We start from the raw sequence: 25,896 nt of genomic DNA, 5'->3' as shown, positions 1-25,896 counted from the left end.
GGAAGAGCCTTTTTAAGTAATTTTAGTTTTGAAAATCTTCGACATGAACAAACAGATATACAAATTGTTAGGAAAAGTCTTGACCTGTAAAAGTAAGCTTGGCAGACACTTTTAGAAATCCCACTTTACAACCACTTCTAGAAATTGCAGTACAGTCTAGAATTGCAATTCTTTTGTTTCCTTGGGATAAATTCTAGGGGCTTTCAAATGTCTCCATCGAAGAATTTTAAAAACCAGTAAAGTCTCCAAGTCTTCACATAAAGTGTCAGCATTAAAGTCGCTTGTATTCTGTTTCGTGGTCTTCAAAATCACGGTGAGGTCATTTCTTTATTTTAAATCTACTTCTAAAAGCTAGATTATGTAGTAATCGGAGTTTGGAGACAGCAGCTGCACCCAGAGAAAGCTTCAATAACTCCAACTCTGAGCCATTTGGAACTTAACTCTTGCATTGAACCTGGGTAGCCGAATCTGTATGTGTCGGGGGTTGAATATATAAGAGGGAGTTCTCCAGATTAACTTGCATGTAGAATTCAGTGTTTATTCAAGAATAAGTAATAAAAATGTGCTAATTTAAGCTTATACAAACATTATTAAAACTTGGTAGGAACATCAGCAATTGCTTAGAATTTGGAGCAACAAAGGGTTTTTTTTTTTTTTTTTTTTTGAGGAATACTTTAACATGGATATTATTTAGAATTGCCCGCACACAGTGATAATAAAATGCAGAATGACTTGAAGTCGATTTTATTATTGTTTTAAATTATCTACAGAAAATACTTCTGCTATTGCCTGCTCCCTATGCCTGGTCTTTGGAACTACACCTTATTATTGGGGAAAAAGTGCCCCTGTTTAAGTGACTAACATTCGTTTTCAAAATTAAACTTTTTCTCTGATAAAATTAAGAGAATAAAGATGTTAAAGGTCACCACGTTGTTAAATTATGAAGGATCTCAGACCTTCATGTCATCATTACTAATAATTTTTACCCATGTTTTCCAAATTCTATTAGAAGAGTGAATCATTCTGTGAAGGGTAGACAGTGTACCTTATTATTGGTTAGATTTGATTCCTTATGCATTTTATAGTATGCAGAAGTGCATTTTTAAAAACTGAAGTAGAGTTGACTTACACTATTAAATTAGTTTCAGGTGTACAGCATAGTAGTTTGATATTTTTATAGATTATACTATAATTATGTTACAGTTATTATAATATTATTGGCTATACTCCCTGTGTTGTACATTACATCCCTGTGACTTACTTATTTTATAATGGGTAGTTTGTACCTCTCAGTCCCCTCACTTGTTTTACTCATTCACCCATCCCCCACCCTTATGACAACCACTAGTTTGTTCTCTGTATCTGTGAGTCTGTTTCTGTTTTGTTAATATTTGTTTTGTTTGTTAGATTCTACATGTAAGGGAAAACAAAGTATTTGTCTTTCTCTTTGACTTATTTGACTAAGCATAATACTTTCCAGGTCTATCCATGTTGTCACAAATGGCGAGATTTCATTGTTTTTAATGGCTGAGTAATATTCCATTACAAACATACACACACACACACACACACACACACACACACACACACTACATCTTCTTTATCCATTCATCTGTTTGTGGACACTTAAGTTGCTTCCATATCTTGGCTATTGTAAGTAATGTTGTGATGAACCTACGTCTTTTCGAATTAGTGTTTTTGTTTTTGGGGGCTAAATACCCAGGAGTGGAATTGCTGGGTCATATGGTAGTTCTATTTTTAGTTTTTTGAGGAACCTCCATACTGTTTTACATAATGGCTGTACCAATTTATATTCCCACCAAGAGTGTACAAGATTTTCTTTTCTTCTCATCCTCACCAACACTTGTATTTCTTGTTTTTTGATGATAGCCATTCTGACAGGTGTGTGGTGATATCTCATTATGGTTTTGATTTGCATTTCCTTGATGATCAGTGGTGTTGAGCATCTTTTCATATGTCTGTTGGCTATACGTATGCCTTCTTTGGAAGAGTGCCTATTCAGGGCCTCTGCCCATTTTTAAATCAGATTCTTTTTTTTTTTTTTTTTTTTTTTTTTTTTTTTTTTGATATTGAGCTGTATGAGTTCTTTATATGTTTTGGATATTAACACCTTATTGGATATATTTGCAGTATATTTTCTCTTATTCAGTAAGTTGCCTTTTACTTTTGTTGATAGTTTCCTTCACTGTGCAAAAGGTTTTTAGCTCTATGTGGTCCCATTTGGTATTCTTGCTTTTCTTTCCCTTGCCTGAGGAGACAGGTCTGAAAAAATAATGCTAAGATTGATTTCAAACATGCATTGCCTATGTTTTCTTCTAGGAATTTTATGGTTTCAGGTATTACATTTAAGTCTTTAATTATTTTGAATTTTATTTTTTTGAATTTATTTTGTATATGGTGTGACAAAATCGTCTAGTTTCATTGATTTACATGTAGCTGTCCAGTTTTCCCAACACCATTTATTGAAGAGGCTGTCTTTTCCCCATTGTATATTCTTGTTTCCTTTGTCACAGATTATTTGACCATCTGTTTGTGGGTTTATTTCTGGGCTATCTGTTCTGTTTCTTTGATCTATGTGTCTGTTTTTGTGCCAGCACCATACAGTTTTTTTTGTTTGTTTGTTTTGTTGTTGTTTTACAAGTGGAATTTTGTATTACTGTGCCTAAAACTCTTCTTATTGCACTGAAGAAATACAGACTGAATAACTGAATGAACTTTGGACTTTAATGAATTTGCATTTTACCTTCTAGTTCACTAGATGAAAGCATCATACCATTTTGATTACTGTAGCTTTGTAATATATTGATCGTTTGAAGTCAGGGAGACTGAAAGTTCCAGCTGTGTTCTTCTTTCTGAGGATTACTTTGGCAGAAATGCATTTTTGAATGTACAGTATAAGTTAATTATACGTGCAGGTATGATATACAGTAATTATCTCTGACAAAAATCTCAACTCTTTAAATAATATACTTAAAAATCTTTAATTACCTGCCATCCATCTTAGGTTGAGACCATTTGAAATATTATGAGTAATTTATGGTATTTATATTTTAAAAATCCTTTATTCCATTGAAAATACCATTTCCTCCATGTTATTTGTGTGTTTCTTTTAAAGAATTATCGTCTAGGAAACTAATGTTAGCTAGGTATTAACCTAAATTACTTTACCTAAACTACGATTACCTTGCCACTCTTTTTCAGTTTATTATAATGCAGAAAATGTAATCCAAACTATTAATATAATGGTGAAAAATATGGCCTCTGGTGGAAGATGACCAAGATAAAATTCTGTCTGTGTTACTAAGCAAGTTATTTAACTTCTATGCCTCAGTCTCTTCATCTATCAAATGGGGCTAATAATATTTCATAGCTTATTGGTTGTTTTGAGAGTTAAGTATGTGCAAGTTATTTTAGGAGAGAATATATAATACTAATTATTTATTACTTCTCTTTGCTTGTGTTGCAAAATGAGCAACATCCCGTATTTAGCCTAATAGTCCCTGCAGCATTACCAATCTTGTTCTTTTTGACCGAGAAAGTCATACTGACAATCAAATCTAGATATATCTAAAGGAACAACATTTTCAACATATACATTATCCATATTTTCTACACTGTTAGAGCATAATATATAAAGTATGCGAGCTATATTTTATTGTTCCGTGTTGTAATTTTCATTTGTTTAGTAAATCTATTTGTAAGATTTCCTCTAAATAACACTGCTGAAAAAAACAAGATATCTTTCAAACATAGCATCAACTAGACTAGGAACTAACCCACGTCATTTTAAACGGAAATATTAATATTTTCCTTACAAAAACAAGAGAGCCGCTTATGGTATAACTGAATAAGCTAAGAATGTCAAAAGGGCTCTCAACATGTTTTCTCCCAGCATAAAAAGTGAAGGAGATCAGTCTGACTTTCACAAGAGGTTCTCTGGAAGAGAACAGCATACTAATAATAGCAAGGTCACGTAGCCTGTTTAGTTGTTTTACACTCCTTATTTCTCTCACTTTCCCAGTGGTTACAAGCTGGCATGTCTGACCCAAGGCTCAGATTCAAGATGACTAAAACACACAAGAAAAGGGAAAAATATGGAGGGACCAATAAAGACAGACCATTTCTTATTATAAAGGCATTAACTTTTTCCAGGACATATGACTTGGATTTTTGATCTGAAAATGCAGGTATTTAAAAGCAGAAAACTCAGATTGTGGGGACTGGCTGGAAGAACAATTCTGTCTATGAGCAGAAATGTGCCTTGTAATGAACTGCAGTGGGCTCTAAAATGGAAATGCTGGGAGCTACACAAGGAAGAGAAAAGAACAGAAACAGAATGAAGAACATCCAGATTTACAGCATCCCTGAAGGCAGCTGCGGGGATGATCCCATTACTTTCATTGAGCAATTTGTTCCATCTCTCCTCACACATACCCTCACTAGGACTTCTAAAATAGAAAGATGCACAACATCCTTCAGCCTCATCACTGTCTCAAAAAGCTTCCCAACTTTGTTTATTAAGGTTTTAGAACTTCTTTGTTTTACTATTTTTAGTGTTTGGTTAACCTTCTATTTTTTTTCCTGTGTTTATTTTTGTCCTTGACCTAGATCATTGAATCATATGCTAAGAGGGGGTTTTTCTAAATGAAATTTGTTAGAAATGACTTGGCAAAAACTGGCAAAATGCACAGTATCCTATAGCAATAGAATTAATGAAGAGCTTTAAAAATAAAAGACTAAGACTGATTAATTTTTTTGATGCTTTGGAAACCTAAAGGCCAAGAAGAAAATTTGAAGAAATAATTTTAGAAAGATAATTTATATCTAAAGTGTTACAAGCATTTAAAAAAACACTATCTGATTAATCAACAGCTTTGGTTTTGATTAATTCAAGGGATATAATTTTATAACATTAACACAATTGATTTTATGGTGATAAATATCTTTATGCAAATTATATGTGAAGATATACAGGAGAGTGATTGTATAATGCCATCACATCTAGCAGCATTTGGTCTTTGTTTCTCAAGTCTCTTGCCATATCAATAGTTTTCCCTTATAGAAACTAAAGTCGTCTCTCAGGAAATCCAAATTTATAAGCAGACGTGTAAGGTCATGAGATCCCTAGAATACATCATGTCATGTTCGGTTGTGCAATCTGATGATTCTTTCGGACAGTGGAAAGAGTTCCAGTTATATGAAAGCATCCATTTTGTTGGTGGATCCATGCCACACGTTCACAGAGGTCCGACTTCATGCCACAAGCTGTGTTAAGTGCTGGGGATACAAAGATATATAAGGCAGACACCAGCTAGTGGACAGGTCTGGCTCCAGTGGGACTAGCTGCTTTGCAGGAAGAATGTATTACTTTACTCAAGAGATCATTAAAAATGAAAAAAAGCTTTCTTCATAGCATTTGACTTTTTATATGTTTAAGTGGCTTGGCTAGGTTTGAAACTATCAGTGTAAAATGACCAAAAGTTAGTGGTTGATAGCAACTCTTAGAATCCTCACTACGACTCTGTTTCAAGTTACCTCCACAACACTATTAAAACCAATCGACCAAATACTCATTAAACTAGCACATGGAAAATTAAGCCAAGCCTGGTACTATTAGATTAAACCAGGAGCTGGCAAACTTTTTGTGTGAAGAGCCAGATAGTAAATGTTTTTGGCTTTGGCTTTGTAGACCACATGATTTCTGTTGCAGCTACTTAGCTCTGCCATTGTATCATGAAAGCAGCCATAGATGATAATGTAAATGAATGAGTGTGTCTGTATTCCAGTAAAACTTTATTTAAAGAAACATATGGCTGGCCTGATTTGGCCTACAGGCCTTTGTTTGTTGACCCCTGGATTAAGTGATGAACATGTTTTCTGCTAGCAAAGTTACGAGGATTATGTGATTTAGAGTATGTAAAATGCTTAGAACCATGTCTGGCATATAGTAAATGCTATAAACGTCTTTTTGATGATGAAGAAGAAGAAGAAGGAAGGGGAAGGGGAAGGAGAAATATAGGAGAAAGACACATCTAGACCATTTCTAGGACTTACATTGCATATATGTTACTTTAAAATGTGGATTGCGCTTCCCTGGTGGCTCAGTGGTTAAGGGTCCGCCTGCCAATGCAGGGGACACAGGTTCGAGCCGTGGTCCAGGAAGATCCCACGTGCCGTGAAGCAGCTAAGCCCGTGCACCACAACTACTGAGCCTGTGCTCTAGAGCCTGCGAGGCACAACTACTGAGCCCATGTGCCACAACTACTGAATCCCGTGCGCCTAGAGCCCATGCTCTGAAACAAAGGGAAGACACCACAGTGAGAAGCCCACGCACCGCAACGAAGAGTAGCCCCCGCTCACCGCAACTAGAGAAAGCCCACGTTAAGCAACGAAGACCCAAAGCAGCCAAAAATAAAATAAATAAAATAAATAAATTTTAAAAAACAGTGTGGATTACTGACCACTACTGTACCTGGATTTCAACATATCAACCATTTAGATATTTGGTAAGGGGTTTGGTGAATGAAAATCTTCAGATGATTCAGTGTTTCAGTTGCATATAGCATATATTAGGGCTGGGCTGTCTCTAGTAATAGGTATCAGTAGATTCAATGATATTTTATACTATTCCATTTATTTTTCATTTGCCGTTCATATATTTTTTAAACTTCTAACCATTTCCCAAAACTTGGTTCATTCAGTTGACATACTTTGGTTTTCTTTTTATACTCCTGCTTTACTTTTGGGGTTTTTTTTTTTTTTGGTATTATGTAATACTATTTCTGAGCAAGACCGACAGAGGACTACTAGTTTTCCTGAATATTCTCCTCTCCCACAGTGATACACCTAATGACAATTCTGCCTTATATACACTCTTCTTGATTTTACCAGATTTGTTGAAATCTCTGCAACCTAAAATGTTCAATTTTGGGGTGCCACTGTATTCTACTGGAAGAAGAAAATGAGCAATTTGCCTTCAGTGGCCTTGGAACCACAGTGATTTAGTTAAGCATAACCAAGTTTCAGGAATACACAGGTCTCATTGACATTTAGGATGCTTTAGTCCATCTCTTTACTTATAGGTAAGATTAAATAGAAAATGTGATACCTGACATTGTGAATTTTAAAAGATAGCTTTTGAGTGCCTGTGCCCTACCCAGACTAAATGCTGGGCATGTAGCTCCTGCCCTCATGGAGCCAACATTTTCATAGAGTAAGACAGGTAAATTTAAAAAAAAATCGCTATGGTTTTCACTATGGAAGTGCTATCACAAAAACTAGAGAGAGTAATTGAAAGAGTCGTGGGACTTGGAGGGAAGAACTATTGTAGATAGGGCGGTTTTGAAAGGCTGTTCAGAGAGGGAGGCATTTAAGCAGAGAGAGTTCTAAATGAAGTCAGAGAACAAGTAGTGTGAAGATTTGGTGGTAGAATGTTCAGCAGTAGGAACCACAGTGTAAAAGGCTCTTAGGTGGGAATGAGCTGATGCCTGTGAAGAACAGAAGGAAGCCAGTGGTGAGCATGGGGGAGAGTGATCTGAGATGAGGCCAGCAATCGTCTAAGAACTTGTGGGCCATTATTAGATTTGCGTAGAACTCTGAGGCACACATGAGGTGGTTGTGGGTAGGGCAGTGCTGTGAACTATATTGTTTTCCAAGATTATTCTAGTAGCTCCAGTAGTACCAGGTATACCAGTAAAGAAGGTATTGTAGTGTCTCATTAGGAAATGATGGTCAATAGATTAGAGTGGCACCAGTGGCATTGGTGGCAAGAGGTGATTCAAACTCCGTGTAGAGGTTGAGGTAGAGCTAATAGGACTTGCTGTTGAGTTGGATGTAGGGAGCTGAAAAAAAGTGCCAATTCAGGGATGTCTCCTGGATTTTGGTCTCTGCATCTGATGAACTGTGAGGCCGTTTACTAAAATGAGGAAATTTGTGGGGGAGGGGGGATGTCAAGAATTAGGTGTTCAGTTTTAGCTTTATTAGGTTTATGAAGCCTGCTCTATACCAATGGAGCTGTTGAGTAGACAATTAAACACTGGAATCTAGAACTTATGGGAGAGGTCTGAATTGTAAATTTGAGAGTACTCAGAATGTAAGTGTTATTGAAAATCATTAGTCTGTACAATATCATCAAGATAGTGAGGATAGACAGAGAAGTCCAAATACTGAGTCCTGAGGTATCTTAATTTTAGATATTGTGCAGAAGAGATGAAGCTGCACAGAGGTCCAAGAAGTGGTCAGGGAGTTAGAGGAAAACTAGGAGTGTGTCTTGGTCCCTAAGCCAAGTAGAACATGCTTCAAGATGGAAGGCATGATCGATTGATAAATACTAAGAAGGGCTTCAGTAACATGAGCAGTGATAAAACTGATCGTTAGATTTGGCAGAAGGTGCAGAAGATTCTTGGCCTTGAGAAGCAGAGTTTCAGTGGAGAAATTGAAAATTACATTTAAAGAGCAAAATCATAGGTAAGGAAGTAGTAGGTTAATCCGCTTATAACTTAGAGTTGGCCCACTGTATCCACATTTCTCAGCATCCATGCATTCAACCATCCACAGACCTTGTAGTAATGTAGTATTTACTTCTGAAAAATATCCACATGTAAGTGGACCCACGCAGTTCAAACCCATGTTGTTCAAGGATCAAGTGTATAAACAAATCTTTCAAGGAGTTTTTTATAAAATGAAGCATATAAAAAGGCCTAGTAGGTTAGTAAAGAAATGGAACCTAGGAAGTTTGTTTTTAAAATGGGTGATATTATAGCATATGTGTATACTAACAGAAATGTTCCAGTAAAGAAGGAGATACTGTGATGCAGGAGAGAAAGGGCGATTTTAAAATAGGAGATTCTTTGAGTAGGTGAGAAGGAATGGAATCTGTGGAGCCAGTGGATGGTGATATATGTATACGTATAGCTGATTCACTTCGTCATAAAGCAGAAGCTAACACAGCATTGTAAAGCAATTATACTCCTATCAAGATGTTAAAAAAATAAATAACAAAAATAAAATTAAAAAAAATTAAGGTATTTGTCTTTTAATTATAGTTTCAATTTTACTTATATATTTGACCATGAGGTTATTGTATGTTATTGGGTATCTCCTGATTTCTTTATGCTTTGGTTTCACCACTAAGTAACAAATTCCTTGAACTTTTGAGGGACATTACATCATTTATGGAGAAATATGAAAAGACTTTGTGATTCTTAGAGATGGACACTTTCCAAAATAGAGGTACTGTGATCCCCATGGTTACACATTGAGAGAAAAGGAAGACTAGATTTCTAACATTCTGTTAACTTCATTTGCTCTCTGTATCTCTTCTGTAATGCTGCCCCTGAATACTTTAGCCAAACTCAAATGCTTGCCAATGGGATGCAGCTGAGAATTCAACTGTGATAGGTTTTTCCTGAACACATATGTTATGCTGACCCTTCTGCTAATTAAATGGATTTGTGACAGTTTTTGTTATTTAATTCCATGGGGAATCTGGGGGAAATATTATAATTTGCTAAATAAGTAGAGTTGGAATAACCAAAGTGGGTACTGTTCAGATTTTTTGGGAGTTATTCTCAACTTAGTCCACCATGGAATGATGGTTTTTAAACCTTTTTGTCACAAATTAAATAAATAAATATTTGGGCACGACCTACTCACTATGCCATGTGAGTTACTGAACTAACGAGAGAGTGAAAATATTAATTTATGGCTTAGTTTGCATCTTTTAAATATGTAAATGTTATTCTTTGGCATTAGTTGGAGTTTATAATTTACAACACAGTTTGTAATCTTTACAATTCAGAAAGGGAAGAATTCCAGCACTAAGCTGGCAAGAGAAAAGCAGCTTGATTCTGCTTGGAGTGAATGGAAGGAACATAATAGTATAAAGAATGTAAACAGCAAGTTTCTGAGTGGGAGAGAAATAAATTATTTTTAAAAATACTTCAGGATATGTCTTAATGAGATAACAGACTAGCTAATCTAACCCCAGTAGACAAAGTACTTCCCTTTATAGTGTTTCTCTTAGAGTTTTAAAGGTTTGTATGTTACAGTAGGAGCAGGCCAAGTCTTGACTGCCTTGTCTTTTGTTTTCCTTTATTCGTGTTTTGACCATGTTAAGTTTAGTAAAATACAGTCTTGGCTCATAAGTGCTTGTTCAAGTAGAAGAACCATGTGCTTGCAAAAATGTTTATTTCCTGAGCCCTAACCTCTTGGGGTGGGGCCGAGGAATGTGAATTTTATCAGGTCCCCCTACGTGAGTCTCACATATGCTCAAGTTTGAGAACCACTACACTGCATTGTACATTCTGCTTGTAGTGGCTACAGTCTAACAAAATGGACTTTGGTGTCAGGTGTATCTGAGGCCTGGTCTTAGAACTGTTACTTCATTGTGGTATAACCATGGACAAGCCACTTAAATCCTTTAAGTCTTCACTTTATTCAGCTATAAAGTTTGAGATAAATGGTGACCATATCCATATTAGCTTGAGAGAGAGTCCAGGTGTAGGGCTATAGTGCTGCTCAATTATTAATGGCATCTTCCTTCATTCTCAACGTGATCCTAGTTTGGATTATAAATTATATGATCACTTTGCCATGTCTGTGTATTAGTTTATTGTGATGATTGTATGATATATAACTTATGTGATCAATTTAGCACAATTGCCAGATAGTACATATTTAATAAATGTTCTAATAAATAATGCTATTTTTAAGAAAGCAAATAAAATATGTGGTTAGTTATATATCTTACTAGCATAATCAGGATTTTATACTGCTTTATTTACTTTAAAAAATGGGTTTTCATGGAAAGGGAGTCTCACTGAATATTGATCGTTGGCCAGTTTTGTCCTCTGTGGGAATAGGTCCTTAAATTAAGTCATTTTGTCTTCATTGTTTTCACTAGCTTGGTCGTGCCATTTGGCACTGTCTTGTTCTAAAAGGCATTTTGGAATAGAGATTTTGTGGGAATAAAAAACATTCAAGAGGAGGACAATAAAAGTCTGTAAAGTGGAACTCTAGCATGATACAAAGTATTATCTATAAGCCCCATTATCTACAAAAGAGAAATAGAACATTTTTCTTCTCTTATTAGCTTCTTGATGGAAAACCTCATTATGCTGCCTTCTATTTGCATTTCATTTTTAAGCAAGTATGTTCCAGCAAGGAGAAAGAGGTATTCAGGGGTTATTCTTCTAGATAGATGAAATTCCTAGACTCTCAACCCAGACAGACCTATGTCTGAGTCCACGTGCAAAAAAAGGAATCTACAGACCTTATACCATTCTCAAAAATTAATTCAAAATAGATCATAGACCTAAATATCAAACACAGAACTCTAAAACTCCTAAATAAAATAATAACCTCGAAGAGGTATCTGCATTCTCATGTTCATTGCAACATTATTCACAGTAGCCAAGATATGGAAACAACCTAAGTGGCCCCAACAGATGGATGGATAGAGAAAATGTGGTGTGGGTATATATATACAATGGAATATTATGAAGCCTTATAAAAGGAGGAGATCCTGCCATTTATAACATGGATGAACCCAGAGGACATTATGCTAAGTGAAATAAGCTGGTTACAGAGGGGAAAAAGCATGATCTCACTTATATGTGGAATCTAAACAAAAAAGTCAGACTCATAGTAATGATGAGTAGAATGGTGGTTTCCAGAGACTGAGGGGTAGAGGAAAAGGGAAAATATTAATCTAAGGGTACGAACTTTCAGTTATAAGTTGAATAAGTTGTGAAGTCCTAATGTACGACATGATGACTATAGTTAATAATAATATATTTCATACTTGAAATTTGCTGAGAGAGTAGATCTCAAGTGTTCTTACCATACACACAAAGAAGTTTACTATGTGAGATGCTGGATACATTAATTCGTTTGATTGTGTTAATTCACAATGTATGCATATATAAAAATATCATGTTGCATGCCTTAATATATACAGTTTTTATTTCTCAAAAAGAAAAAAAGAAAAAATTGGAAAAGCCTCCAAAATGAAAAAGCTCCATAAAACTCCTAGAAAATAACATAGGAGAAAACCTAGATGACCTTGGTTATGGTGATGACTTTTTAGATACAACACCAAAGACATTATCCATGAAAGAAAGAATTGGTGAGCTGGATTTTATTAAAATGAGAAAAAAAAAGTTATGTGAAAGAAAATGTCAAGAGAATGAAAAGACTAGCCACAGACTGGTAGAAAATACTTGTAAAAGGCACATCTGATAAAGGACTGTTATCCAAGATACACAAAGAACATTCAAAACTCAACAATAAGAAAACAAACAACTCAGTTAAAAATGAGACAAAACAGTCACCTCATCAGGGAAGATATATTGATGGCAAATGAGCATATGAAAAGTTGCTCCATGTCATATGTCATGGTTTAAAGCAAATTAAAACAACGATGACATACCACTATACGCCTAGTAGAATGGCCAAAATCAGGAACACTGACAACATCAAATGCTGGTGAGAATGTGGAGCAACAGGAGATCTCGTTCATTCCTGGTGGGAATGCAAAATGGTACAGCTACTTTGGAAGACAGATTGGTGGTTTCTTACAGAACTAAATATACTCTTAGCCTACAATCCAGTAGTCACACTCCCTGGTATTTACCCAAAGGAAACTTAGATCCACACAAAATTCTGCACTTGGATGTTTATAGCAGCTGTATTTTTTTTTTGTGTGGTATGCGGGCCTCTCGCTGTTGTGGCCTCTCCTGTTGCGGAGCACAGGCTCCGGATGCGCAGGCTCAGCGGCCATGGCTCACGGGCCCAACTGCTCCGCGGCATGTGGGATCTCCTCGGACCGGGGCACGAACCCGTGTCCCCTGCATCGGCAGGCGGACTCTCAACCACTGTGCCACCAGGGAAGCCCAAGCAGCTGTATTTATACTTACCAAAAGCTGGAAGCAATCAGAATGTCCTTCAGTAGGTGAATGGGTTAATAAATTGATACATCCAGAAAATGGAATGTTATTCAGTGCCAAAACGAAATGATTTATCAAGCCATGAAAAGACATGGAGGAACCTTGAATGCTTATTACTGTGAATGAAGCCGGTCTGAAAAGGGTATATACTGTATGTCTCCAATGGTATGACATTCTGTAAAAGGCAAAACTATGGAGACAGAAAGATCAGTGGTTACCAGGGGTTGGAATGGAGGGGAGGGATGATCAGGGAGAATACCGAGGATTTTTAGGGAAGTCAAATTACTCTGTATACTATAATGATGGCTGTATGTAATTAAACATTGGGCCAAACCCATACAGTGTACAACACCAAGAGTGAACCATAATGTAAACTCTGAACTTTGGGTGGTTATATGGTGGTAATGTAGGTTCATCAGTGGTAAAAATTTACTTCTCTGGTGGGGGGTGTTGATGCTGGGGGAGGCTATGCATATGTGGGAGCAGGGATTATATAGGAAATCTGTACCACCTTCTTAATTTTGCTGTGAACCTAAAACTGCTCTAAAATAAAGTCTTTTAATTAAAAAAAATAGTATAGCATTAAGTCTGAGGTATCCTCTGTAATATTTATTAACATACTCCTGCTATTGAAAATATAAAAGGAAATTAGAAGCATAAGTTTCTATAGATACTACTCTCATAAATTATAATCTTCAAAACTGTTATAGTGTTTCAAATATATATATTTCAGATATGTGCAAATGATGATAAATTAGAGAAACTTTCAAACATGGATTGTCTATTAAACAATCATACACACACAGGTTATCTTGAATTATTTTGTACCAAAATGGACTGTGTGAGAACCACATGTTTAGTGTGTAAGCCACACTTTCAGTAATGTTTGCACCTAGTGCAATATTTTTCAATGAACCAGCATCCTTATAATGAACATGGTGTTATTGTAAGGAAGCTGGCAGTACTAGTGGTACTTTGTGTTTTCTCATTTCATGCTTTCATTTAGATTTAAGATGTTCTTGGTTTCACTTCCAAGTTGGCATGAATTAGCAGTAAATAGGAATCTGCTGGCTTGTGTTAAATTTGCTTTTCATATACCTCTAGGGGAAAGAATAGGGAGATTTCAGAACAGTAATCAGTTTTGATTGAGATTACCTAGATATAGGTCTTTCCTATATCAAACATCAAGCCAAATTTCTTAGCGTATAATCAGAAGGAAGCATGTTGATTTCATAACTTATTGATGGGTGTATTCTTTAATTAAGGAGTCACAGGGAAAGGAGATCGTGATATTCTCATGGATTAATGATTGTGGGTTTTCAGCAGTTAAGAATTTCATTCAACCTAGAAAACAATTTCTAAGAAGCACTAATCGTGCAGTTCTTAGGAATAGGGTTGATTAAAATTATGAATAATGTATAAAAGGTAATATCTGGCTAGAAATAACACATTGGTTTGAACTCATGATTAGGCATACATGATTAATTTCAGGTCCTTCCTTTAGCATTGACTTTTAGATTTTGGAGAGAGAATGCCTCTAGAGAGTTAAAGAATAGCTTTCCTGGCCCTCCCAAAAGAGCAAAGACAAATGCTTAATGGGAGATACTCCTAATAACTTGGCATCATGCAATGGGTTTCCGTCAACCTGACTTGGTGTATTAGTCAGCATAGTCTAGGTTTCATTGCAATAACAAACAAACAGCCCCCAAATATCAATGGGCTAAACAACCAAAGATGTGTTTGTTGGTGGCTCTGGCCACATGTCCATTTCAGGATGGCGATAAGGGAGCATGTTTTCCTCACTTAGATTCAGGCCTGACGAAGATTACAACAAGTGGAATGCTGCTGGTCACTGTGGCAGGAGGAAGGGGAGTGCTGGAAAAATCTTTCAGTTAAACACTGTGGTCCAGAAGTGACCTGTAACACTCTGTCCACATTTCTTTGGCCAGAATTACTCTCATAATCCTTCCTGTGACAAGGTGGCAAAGAAGTACAATTGTCCCTTGAGGCCAGAAGGGGAAAAGAACCAGCCATGGAAGGGCATTAGACATCTTTATGATATCAGAGGAACAAATTAATTGCCAGAGCAAAGGTCCAGGCATCACACCTTGGCAAACATAGCATGATTAGCCCTAGAGCCACCGATTCTGAGCTCACATTGACCTGATACCCTCCATTCACCCCAAGCTGGCAGCTGTGGCTTTGCAAACATGGATAATGCTTTTCTGGTCAGAACTGAATTGAGTATTGGCAGCCACAGAACCTGCAAGCTGCAGCCCTTTTGTGTATCCAAGCCTAATTTAATTCTTATTGAATGAAATGTGCACTCATTTTATTCTTGTTAGGAAAAAATGACAACATAAAAGCTAGTCCAACTATCAAATCAAGATTTTCTACAAGATTTTGTATTATTTCTTTTGCCCGTCCTTCCACAAGCCTGAAACTGATTTAATTTTTCAGTTGTGATTCCTTTTTGATACTTTGAGTGTGAGAAGCAGACAAACTCTGTACCATGTTTATTTTCCTGACTCATGTTTAAGGCAAGAGAAATGTAGGTATATCTAAAGAATATAGTAACCTAGTTCTATTGATTGCCAGAGGCAAAGAATGCTTTGTGGCCTTACGTGTTGCCCAATCTTGGCTGTGCAACAGAATCCCCCAGCAAGATTTAAAAATACATAAATTTCTGGCCCCTACTTTCAGAATTTCCAATTAAGGAGGTTTAGAGTGAGGCCCAAGCATTCATATTTTTAATGTCACCAAGTGATTCTGATGGGCAACTGGAATGAGAACTGTTGTCTTGGAATGTTATGTAAGAAAAACTTACTTATTTTGGACTTGTTTTCAAAATAATTAATCATCCAAATATCATTTTTTAAACATCTTCCAATCTTAACAATAAGGTCATCCATTTAGTAAAACAGAATCTATGTTTGCATTGTTTTTGGTTTACTTCTTAAGTGACAAACACTGAGATTATTACATAATTCATAGAGGGTTTTGGAATCCTGTCAGTCTCTGTATGTTTCATATTCTGGTTTATAAATCAGTTGAGTAGGGCTTATGTCCCTCCTCAGTGTGCCACACAGTGTCATATTTAGTGCACAAAGATCCCATTATCATAGTTATTCAAATATGTGATTCACCAAAATACTCGAGAAAATGTTGTAACTAACACTTGATTTGCCTGCTCTAAGCTCTTTCTTTAAAACACTGCAACAAAGCGTGAAGCGTGTTTTTTAAAATATATTTTGAGTTTGGAAACTAGGGTTAAAATGATTCCTAGAAAGTAAACAATGGAAACTCCAATTATGAGGCCACTAATTACAGGAATCCAGGTGGCAGTGAAATTTTTTTCTTTCTTTAAAGGACATTTGCCTCCTCCTTTTCAAGGCTACCAGTTGCAGGTATGTCGTTTTGGAAGTGAATGAGACTGAACACCATTCTGATGTCCGTAGTTCAATGTAGTAGGTAAAATATACATGTTATGAATGAATCTTACACTTATCCATCTCTTTGTTTGCTTTAAAATAATCTTCAATATATGTAGAGGAACATTTAATAGAAGTAAATAGTAATCCACATAATGCTGATATTGTCAGGCACAAACGAGTCTGGATGTAGGTAAAGAGATACTTTATTCAAAAGGATTATTGCAAGAGAGACTATTGCAGTAGGGAGAACAATCCAATCGGGATATCTCTAAGCATTTCTTTGGTCAGGCAGAAAAGGACTTTTCTTTTATAGGGAGGAGTGAACAAGTCTAGGGGAAAAAAATGGGTGTGGCGAGGAGGGATGAAAGGGTGGCGTCATCACATGATCATACAGTTGATTAGGGAATGTTTTTCCCTGAGGTTGGTAAGTGCTCTGGAGGGACCCTTAAGGAGGGGTTGTATGCTGGTCAGGCTGAGGGTGGGTCTAAGTTCAGAGGCCTGAGAGAAGGAGAGAAGTTGTAGTTAAGCTGGTCAAGCCAAGGTATTAAGTATTTCATCCAGGTTGGACAATGGGCACAGACAGTTCAAGTGATCATTTACAAGACAAAGAATGGGAACTTGGAGGGTCTCTGTCTGGCTTTGTCATAGGTAAACAAGGTGGGACACCTCTGAGTCTGGTCTAAATCATATGGGGAAGGCAGTAAACTTCCGGAACAAAAAGAGGTGGGGGATTTTTTAAACCATCACTGTTTTCTGGGATTGAAGGGCTCGGGTAAAGTTCAACTTCGTCAACATAAAGCAGTAGGATCTAGCCGACTCTCATACAATAATAGGTATCACTTAATGATGGCCTGGCCCTCACCTGAGTACTTCACATGCTCACTTTTCCTCAACACTTTATGGTATGAATTCTTATCCTTTTGTTCAGGTGTGAAAATAGAGGCTTAGAGAGGCCCAGTATGTCATAGGGATTTAGTGTTTGATATGGAATTCAAAGTTGCATGTCCTTACTGTACAAGTCAAACTAGTAGGCTGTGGAGTACCTATTCAAGAAAAAGGTACTCAATGTTTAACAATACTGTTGGATTTAACATTGAGGCAAAGAAAAATGCTTTGTACAGTCTTAAACATGTGTATTTTGTGTTCTGAAATACAGAGATTGAGTGAGAGGGACACACAAATGAACAGGACCCTAAATCTTTACAAAAACATGACTGTGGAGCAATTCATCTCCCAAGTGAACTTATCAGATTCTCTTCATTTTAAACATTATGGCGAGCTCTGTTCTTCTCCTTTGGACCATGCTGTGAAGTCACACTGGGAAAGTTCTCTCTGCAGTGTGCTAACAGACAGACATAGTGGGATTTAAAACTATCCAATTCATATATGCATAAGCATATTGTATGCAGAACCTACAGATTATATTTTTTGTCAGTGTATGCCTTTGAACTGTTTGCATTAAAAATGAAGTGGAAATTAAGATGTGACTAGGAATTTAAGCTCGATTGTTTTTAAGGAGTGTGATATGTGATATCCAGTTAGCATCTAACCATAGAGTTTAGAATTGTGTGAGAGCTGAAAGGTCATGGAATCTAACCTCCTACACAGTGCAGGAATTCCCTTTGAAGAGGCTCTTAGTAACCAGTCATCCGAGCATTGTTTGAGTATCTTTAGTGTTGGGAATCACTCTAGGGGCAGACATGCCATTTTTGATTAGCCGTAATTGTTGAAAATGTTCTCGTACTGGACTGAAAAATAGCTACCTAGCAAAGAAGACTACTTTATTTGAACCAGTGCTTTGAAAATCTGAAAGCAAGTAAATGCAAAATATCAAATAATCTCTAAATTAAATACCAGCTCCATGAGCCAGAATTATTCTTAGTCTCATGCACCATCAGTGACTCTTAATACTGATTCCCACATAAACCGTAATTTCTGTATTATAGGGTTTTCCTACTTTATTTTGTTTACAAATAAATTTCACATAGGAAATGTGTGTTTCAGTAAAAGGGTGTGCATTTTCACAAATAGCACATACTTCTGGACTTTCAGTGCCTTCGAGCTATTGTACAAGTCTGAGTAAATTCTGTCTTGTTCCAGGGAATTACCCTTGACTTTCCTCCCAATCTGTAATAAACCAGTTTTGCCCCCATTTGCAATTCAATTCATTTATTCCATAGAAATTTCTGCTTTTTGATTTTTCCTTTGAACCAGTTATAACATCTGTCTGGTTTCCTCATTTAATGAGTAAAAATAAAAATTTTAATATGTGCTCATTTTCATTTTTATATCTGTATTAGTCATTATATTATCTTTTCCTGAAAATTATCTTTTAAAAGTTTTGGACGTCTTCCAGTAAGATTCTCAATGGTTTCACCTACCAGAGCCAGGTAAACTTCCTCACCAGAGAAGAGCACCTTGTGGGCAGTTTAAATCCAGGCTGTTCCTTTTCTTGGCTGCCAAAGGTGAATCCTTAGTGACGGTAGAAAAAAATTGTTGACTCTCTGTTTTTCTCATCTTTATTTTATGCTCTACTCATCTTTATTTTTGACTCTACCAGTTTTGTGTTTTGGTTTGGTTTTGGCCAATTAATTACTTCCCATTGCTGGCAGGAGAGGTTGAGAATGTTATTTTATGATCTGACCATTTAGTGAAGTTATTCTCCATCACTGGCAACACTGGCTGGTAATTTGAGCTCAGTATTATCATTTGATGAGCTTTGTAAATGCGTTAATGGTTCATAGAGATCTTATCTCTCTGTTGGGTGCAAGATGACAGAGAATCTGGTCTGTTAGAATTTTCTATTGGTCTTATTTGTCTAGTTTGAGCTCACAGCAATTATAAATTTCATGTCCACCAGAAAGTGGATAGCTAGACTGATGAGTTTTATATTTCTATTTATGCTTGACCCATGGCTGAAATTTTAGAGTTGAAGTTATAAGATTTCCCTGTGTATCTTTATGTTTATATGTCTGTAACTCTAAAAGGCCTTTACTTCTCATTGTGCAAATGTGTAATAGTTTCTTATCTTTGGATGGTATTCCCAAATTAGGCTATAAAATCTCTTAAAAGAGCTCTATTCTAATTGGCTTAGAGAAACAAGAAATTGAACTTCTAACACTTGCAATGTGCTAAAAAAAAATATGTTTACAGAAATGAACTTGAAATATTTTAAGATTTTAAGTTCACATAATTTAGGTAAATCTTTAGCATAGGAGACTAGTTTAGACTAGTTTTGTTTATTAAAAACAAGCTTTGCTTTCTCTGAGTTATCAGCATTAAGTATAATACAAGTGTACATTGATTATTCTACATGGGTGTATTCTTCCAAACTGTATGAGATTTACTGATTGAATTGTTAGCATTACTTCTACTTAATGTTTAAAATTATTAAAAATGGAGGAAGATGGTGGAATAAGAAGCCCCAGGCCATCATTCCGTTATAGAGTCATTGACTTAACAATAATATATGCACAAAGTTGCCCTTGAGAGAACTTTAAAAACCAGTAAAAAGGGACTTCCCTGGTGGTGCAGTATTTGAGAATCCACCTGCAGGGGACACAGGTTCAATCCGTGGTCCCGGAGGATCCCACATGCTGTGGAGCAACTGGGCCTATGTTCCGCAACTACTGAGCCTGTGCTCCTGGAGCCCACGAACCACAACTACTGAGCTTGCATGCCACAGCTACTGAGGCCCGCACACCTACAGTCTGTGCTTTGGAACAAGAGAAGCCACCCCAATGAGAAGCCCATTCACTGCAGTGGGGAGTGGCCCCCACTCACCGCAACTAGAGAAAGCCCACACAGCAGTGAAGACCCAATGCAGCCAAAAATGAATGAATGAATGTTCCTTTAAGGAATAAAAACAAGAACCAGTAAAAAGATTGCTGCATCCCGAATGAGCAGAAAGCCGAGAAGACCTGCATCTAAGTGGATAGGAAAAGTAGTGGCATGGTGCATGCCCTAGCCTATTCTGCTCTGGCACCGTGCAGTATATATGAAGAAAACTGCCAGCTCCTGGCTTCTCCCTCAGGAGGGAAAAAGAAGAGTAGAACACACATCCAGTGTTCTGGCTTTTTGGCAGACTGCCTGAGGGACTGATTTCTGTCTCACCTAACTTGGAGGGCTTATGGGAACAGTAATTTGAACCTCAGGTTGTAGGCTGCTGAAAAGAAAGGTGAGCACCTTCTTCCCTTCCAATTTGGACGGCTTTTATTTCTTTTTCTTGCCTAATTGTTCTGGCTAAGGCTTCTGATATTATGTTGAGTAAGAGTAGCAAGTGTGGGCATTCTCGTCTTGTTCTTTATCTTGGGTAGTTTTCAGTTTTTCATCACTGAGTATGGTGTTAGCTGTGGATTAGTCATATATGGCCTTTATTATGTTGAGGTATGTTCCTTCTATACCAATTTTATTGAGTTTTTTAAATCATAACTAGGTATTGGATCTTGTCAGATGCTTTTTCCTCATCTGTTGAGATGATCTTATGATATTTATCTTTCATTGTGACAATGTGATGTATGACTTTGATTGGTGTATCACTTTCCAATCTAAACTAGAAGGGAAGAAGTTAAACTGTCAATGTTTTTGGATGACATGATTTTACATATAACAAACCCTAAAGACTCCACCAAGGGCTTCCCTGGTGGCTCAGTGGTTGAGAGTCCGCCTGCCGATGCAGGGGACACGGGTTCCTGCCCCGGTCCGGGAGGATCCCACATGCCGTGGAGCGGCTGGGCCCGTGAGCCATGGCCACTGAGCCTGTGCGTCCGGAGCCTGTGCTCCGCAACAGAAGAGGCCACAACAGGGAGAGGCCCGTGTACCGCAAAAAAAAACAAAACAAAAACTCCACCAAAAAACTATTAGAATTAATAAAAATGAATACAGTAGAGTTGAAGGGTATAAATTAAATATACGAAAATCAGTTCCAATTTTATACACTATCAATGAACTAACAGAAAGAGAAATTAAGAAAACAATCCCATTTATAATTGCAATAAAGAGAATAAAATATCTAGGGATAAATTTAACCAAGGAGTTAAGTGTCCACTGAAAACTATGTTGTTGAAAGAAATTAAGAAGACACAAAGAGGACGTCCCTGGTGGCACAGTGGTTAAGAATCCGCCTGTCAATGCAAGGGACGTGGGTTGGATTCCTGGGCCAGGAAGATCGCACGTGCTGTGGAGCAACTAAGCCTGTGCGCCACAACCAGTGAGCCTGCGAACCACAACTACTGAGCCCGCGTGCCACAGCTACTGAAGCCATGCACCTAGAGCCCATGCTCCACAGCAAGAGAAGCCACCACAATGAGAAGCCCACACACTGCAACCAAGAGTAGCCCCCGCTTGCCACAACTAGAGAAAGCCCACACACAGCAATGAAGACCCAACACAGCCAAAAAATATAAATAAAAATAAATAAAATTCAAAATAGATTAAAATAAAACTGTATCAATGAACTAAAAAGGAAAAAGACATAAAGAAATGGAAAAATATTCCATGCTCATGGATTGGAAGAATTAATATTGTTAAAATGTCCATATTACTTAAAGAAATCTACAGATTCAGTGCAATCCCTATCAAAATCCCAATGAGCTTTTTCACTAAAATAGAAAAGAAATTCTAAAATTGGTACAGAACCACTAAAGACCCTGAATAGCAAAAGCAATTCTGAGAAAAAAAGAACAACACTGGAAGTATCACACTCATTGATTTCAAATTATACTACACAGCTGTAGTAATCAAAAGAGCATGGTGTTGACAGAAAACTAGACACATGAATCAATGGAACAGAAGTGAGAGCCTAGAAATAAACCCACATATATATGGATGATTAATTTATGACAAAGGAGAAAAGAACATACAATGGAAAAGTGATAGTCTCTTCAATAATTGGTGTTGGGAAGACTGTACAGCCACATGGAAAAGAAACTGGACCATCATCTTACACCACACACAAAAATCAACTCCAAATGGATTAAAGACTTGAATCTAAGACTTGAAACCACAGACTTCTTAGAAGACAGTACAGGCAGTACCATTGTTGACACTGGTGTCAACATATAGATGATAGAATACTACTCAGCCATAAAAAAGATGAAATCTTGCCATTTGTGCCAACATGGATGGACTGTGAAGGTATTATGTGAAGGGAAATAAGTCAAGTAGAGAAAGATGAATATTGTGTGATTTCACTCATATACGGAACAAAAAATAAATAAATGGAAAGACTAAACCAAAAATAAACACATAGATGCAGAGAACAGAGTAGTGGTTACCAGAGGGCAAGAGAGGTAGGGGTAGGGTGAAATGGATAAAGGGAGTTAAATAACTGTATGTTGATAGATGGAAACTAAACTCTTGGTGGCAAACACACTGTAGTGTTATACAGAAGTCAAAAGATAATGTTGTACACATGAAATTTAAATAATGTTATAAATCAGTATTACCTCAATAAAAAGTATATGGTTAAAAATAAAATTCTGGGGCTTCCCTGGTGGCACAGTTGTTGGGAGTCCGCCTGCCGATGCAGGGGACACGGGTTCGTGCCCCGGTCTGGGAAGATCCCACATGCCGCGGAGCAGCTGAGCCCGTGAGCCATGGCCACTGAGCCTGTGCGTCCCGAGCCTGTTGCTCCGCAACGGGAGAGGCCACAACAGTGAGAGGCCCGCGTACCGCAAAAAAAAATATATATATATAAAATTCTATAAGTTAAAAAAGGAAAAAAAAAGGTGAGCCCTGTGGCTTGTTACAGCACTAGAGAGACTGTAGTATTGTGAAAAGACACCAGAAGGAGGAAGAGATTACAGGCTCCTGAGTAAAAATGGGAAAAACTCCTTAACTGGGGCCACACTACCCCAGAGAAGTTGGATCCTCAGGAAAGTTTTGAGAGGTCCTTGGAATCTCTGTCAGGTGGTTGGTAGAGGTCTTCCCCTGTATGAAGCTAGTCCATAAAGACTTGGAGAGGTGGCTATTTTTTTTCAAATGCTGAAATAACAACAAATAATCGAAAAGCATTCAAAGAAACAGGGAATCATGACCCAATCAAAGGAGCTAATTTAATCTCCAGGAACAAACTGTAAAGAAACAGAGTTTAATGAGTTATCTGAGAAAGACTTCAAAATGACCACCTTAAAATTGCCTAATTTGCTGAGAGAGAAAACAGACAACACTAAATGAAATCAAGAAAATGATGCACAAAGAAAATGAGAACATCAAGAGATAGAAACTATAAAAAAAGAACCAAAATAGGGCTTCCCTGGTGGCGCAGTGGTTGAGAGTCCGCCTGCCGATGCAGGGCACACGGGTTCCTGCCCCGGTCCGGGAAGATCCCACATGCCGCGGCGCGGCTGGGCCCGTGAGCCATGGCCGCTGAGCCTGTGCGTCCCGAGCCTGTTGCTCCGCAACGGGAGAGGCCACAACAGTGAGAGGCCCGCGTACCACAGAAAAAAATAAATAAATAAATAAAAGAACCGAAATAGAAATTCTGGAGTTGAAGAATACAGTAATTAAATTGAAAAATTCACTAGCGACATTCAACAACAATTTGATAACACAGAAGAAAAAACCAGTGAACTGAAATACAGGTCATTTAAAATGATCAAATCAGAGGAGAAAAAAGAATCAAGAAAAGTGAAGAGAATCTAATGTAGTGATTGCATACCATCAAGAGGACCAGTAATAAATTATGGCAGAAGGAGAAGAAAGATAAAAGGACAGAGAGCTGCTCTGAAGAAATAATGGTCAAAAACTTCCCAAATTTGAGGAAAGAAATGGACATACAAATTTAGGAAGCTCAACAAACGCCAACTGTGATAAATTCAGAGATCCACACTAAGACATATTATAATCGAATTGTTCAAAGTCATGGACAGAGTCTTGAAAGCAGCCAGAGAAAAGTGACTCGCCACATACAAGGGAACTCTTATAAGGATATCAGTGGATTTCTCAGCTGAAACCTTGCAGGCCAGAAGGGAGTGGGGTGATATATGCATAGTGCTGAAAGAAAGAAACCTACTGAACAGGGCGCTATATTCGGCAAAACTATGGTTCAGAAATGAAGGAGAAATTAAGACATTACCAGATAAACAAAAGCTGAGGGAGTTGAGTTCATCACCACTAGGCACACCCTATAAGAAATGCTATAGGGGGTTTCCCTGGTGGCGCAGTGGTTAAGAATCCGCCTGCCAATGCACGAGATACAGGTTTGAGCCCTGGTCTGGGAAGATCCCACATGCCACAGAGCAACTAAGCCCGTGCACCGCAACTACTGAGACTGTGCTCCAGAGCCCGTGAGCCAACAACTACTGAGCCCGTGTGCCACAACTACTGAAGCCCGCGTGCCTAGAGCCCATGCTCTGCAACCAAAGAAGCCACCGCAGTGAGAAGCCAGTGCACCGCAATGAAGAGTAGCCCCCGCTTGCTGCAACTAGAGAAAAGGCCACACACAGCAATGAAGACCCATTGCAGCCAAAAATAAATAAATAATTTAATTAGTTAACTGATTAATATTTTTAAAAAAAGAAATGCTATAGGGTGTTCTTCAAGTTGTTAAAACAAAAAAAGAAAAGCATGTGAGACAGCAATACCAAACCATATGAAAATATAAAATCTCTGGTAGGGCTTCCCTGGTGGTGCCGTGGTTGGGAGTCCGCCGCCGATGCAGGGGACATGGGTTCGTGCCCCGGACCGGGAGGATCCCACATGCCGTGGAGTGGCTGGGCCCGTGGGCCATGGCCGCTGAGCCTGCGCGTCCGGAGCCTGTGCTCCGCAACGGGAGAGGCCACAACAGTGAGAGGCCCGCGTACCGCAAAGAAAAAAAAAATTTTAAATCTCTGGTAAAGGTAAATATATAGACAAAGAATACTGTAGTTTTGTAATGCGGGTGCATAAACTAATTTTAATTCTGATATAGAATTTAAAAGAAACATTGAAATAACTATAAATCTGTGTTAATGGATACACAAGATGAAGAGATGTGTTTTGTGGCATCAATAACATAAAGTAGGGGGCAGAAATGTAAAGAGGTAGAATTTTTTACCTGCTTCATTGAGATATAATTGATATATAACTGTGTAAATTTAAGTGTACATCATGTTAATTTGATACATTTGTACATTGCAAAATGATTACCACCATAGCATTAGCTAACACCTCCATCCTTTCACGTAATTAACATTTCTTTTTTTGTGATGAGAACGTTTAAGATCTAGGAGTAGAGTTTTTGTATGTGATTGAGGTTATTAATTTAAAATAGTTTCAAATGGATTATTACAACTTTACTATGTTTTATGTAGTCCCCATGGTAAGCACAAAGAAAATATCTATAGAAAATAGTCCTGTAAACTGGTTATACGTTGTGCCAGGTCTCCTCATTGAATGAGTTAGAAGTAAAATCTTGAACACGTATTTTTTTTTTTTTTTTTTTTTTTTTTTTTTGCGGTACCCGGGCCTCTCACTGTTGTGGCCTCTCCCGTTGCAGAGCACAGGCTCTGGAC

The sequence above is a fragment of the Lipotes vexillifer genome, unplaced genomic scaffold (genome assembly GCF_000442215.2).
Source record: "Lipotes vexillifer unplaced genomic scaffold, Lipotes_vexillifer_v1.1 scaffold435, whole genome shotgun sequence".
NCBI classification, from domain to species: domain Eukaryota; kingdom Metazoa; phylum Chordata; class Mammalia; order Artiodactyla; family Lipotidae; genus Lipotes; species Lipotes vexillifer.
Note: the sequence above shows the minus strand (reverse complement) of the source record.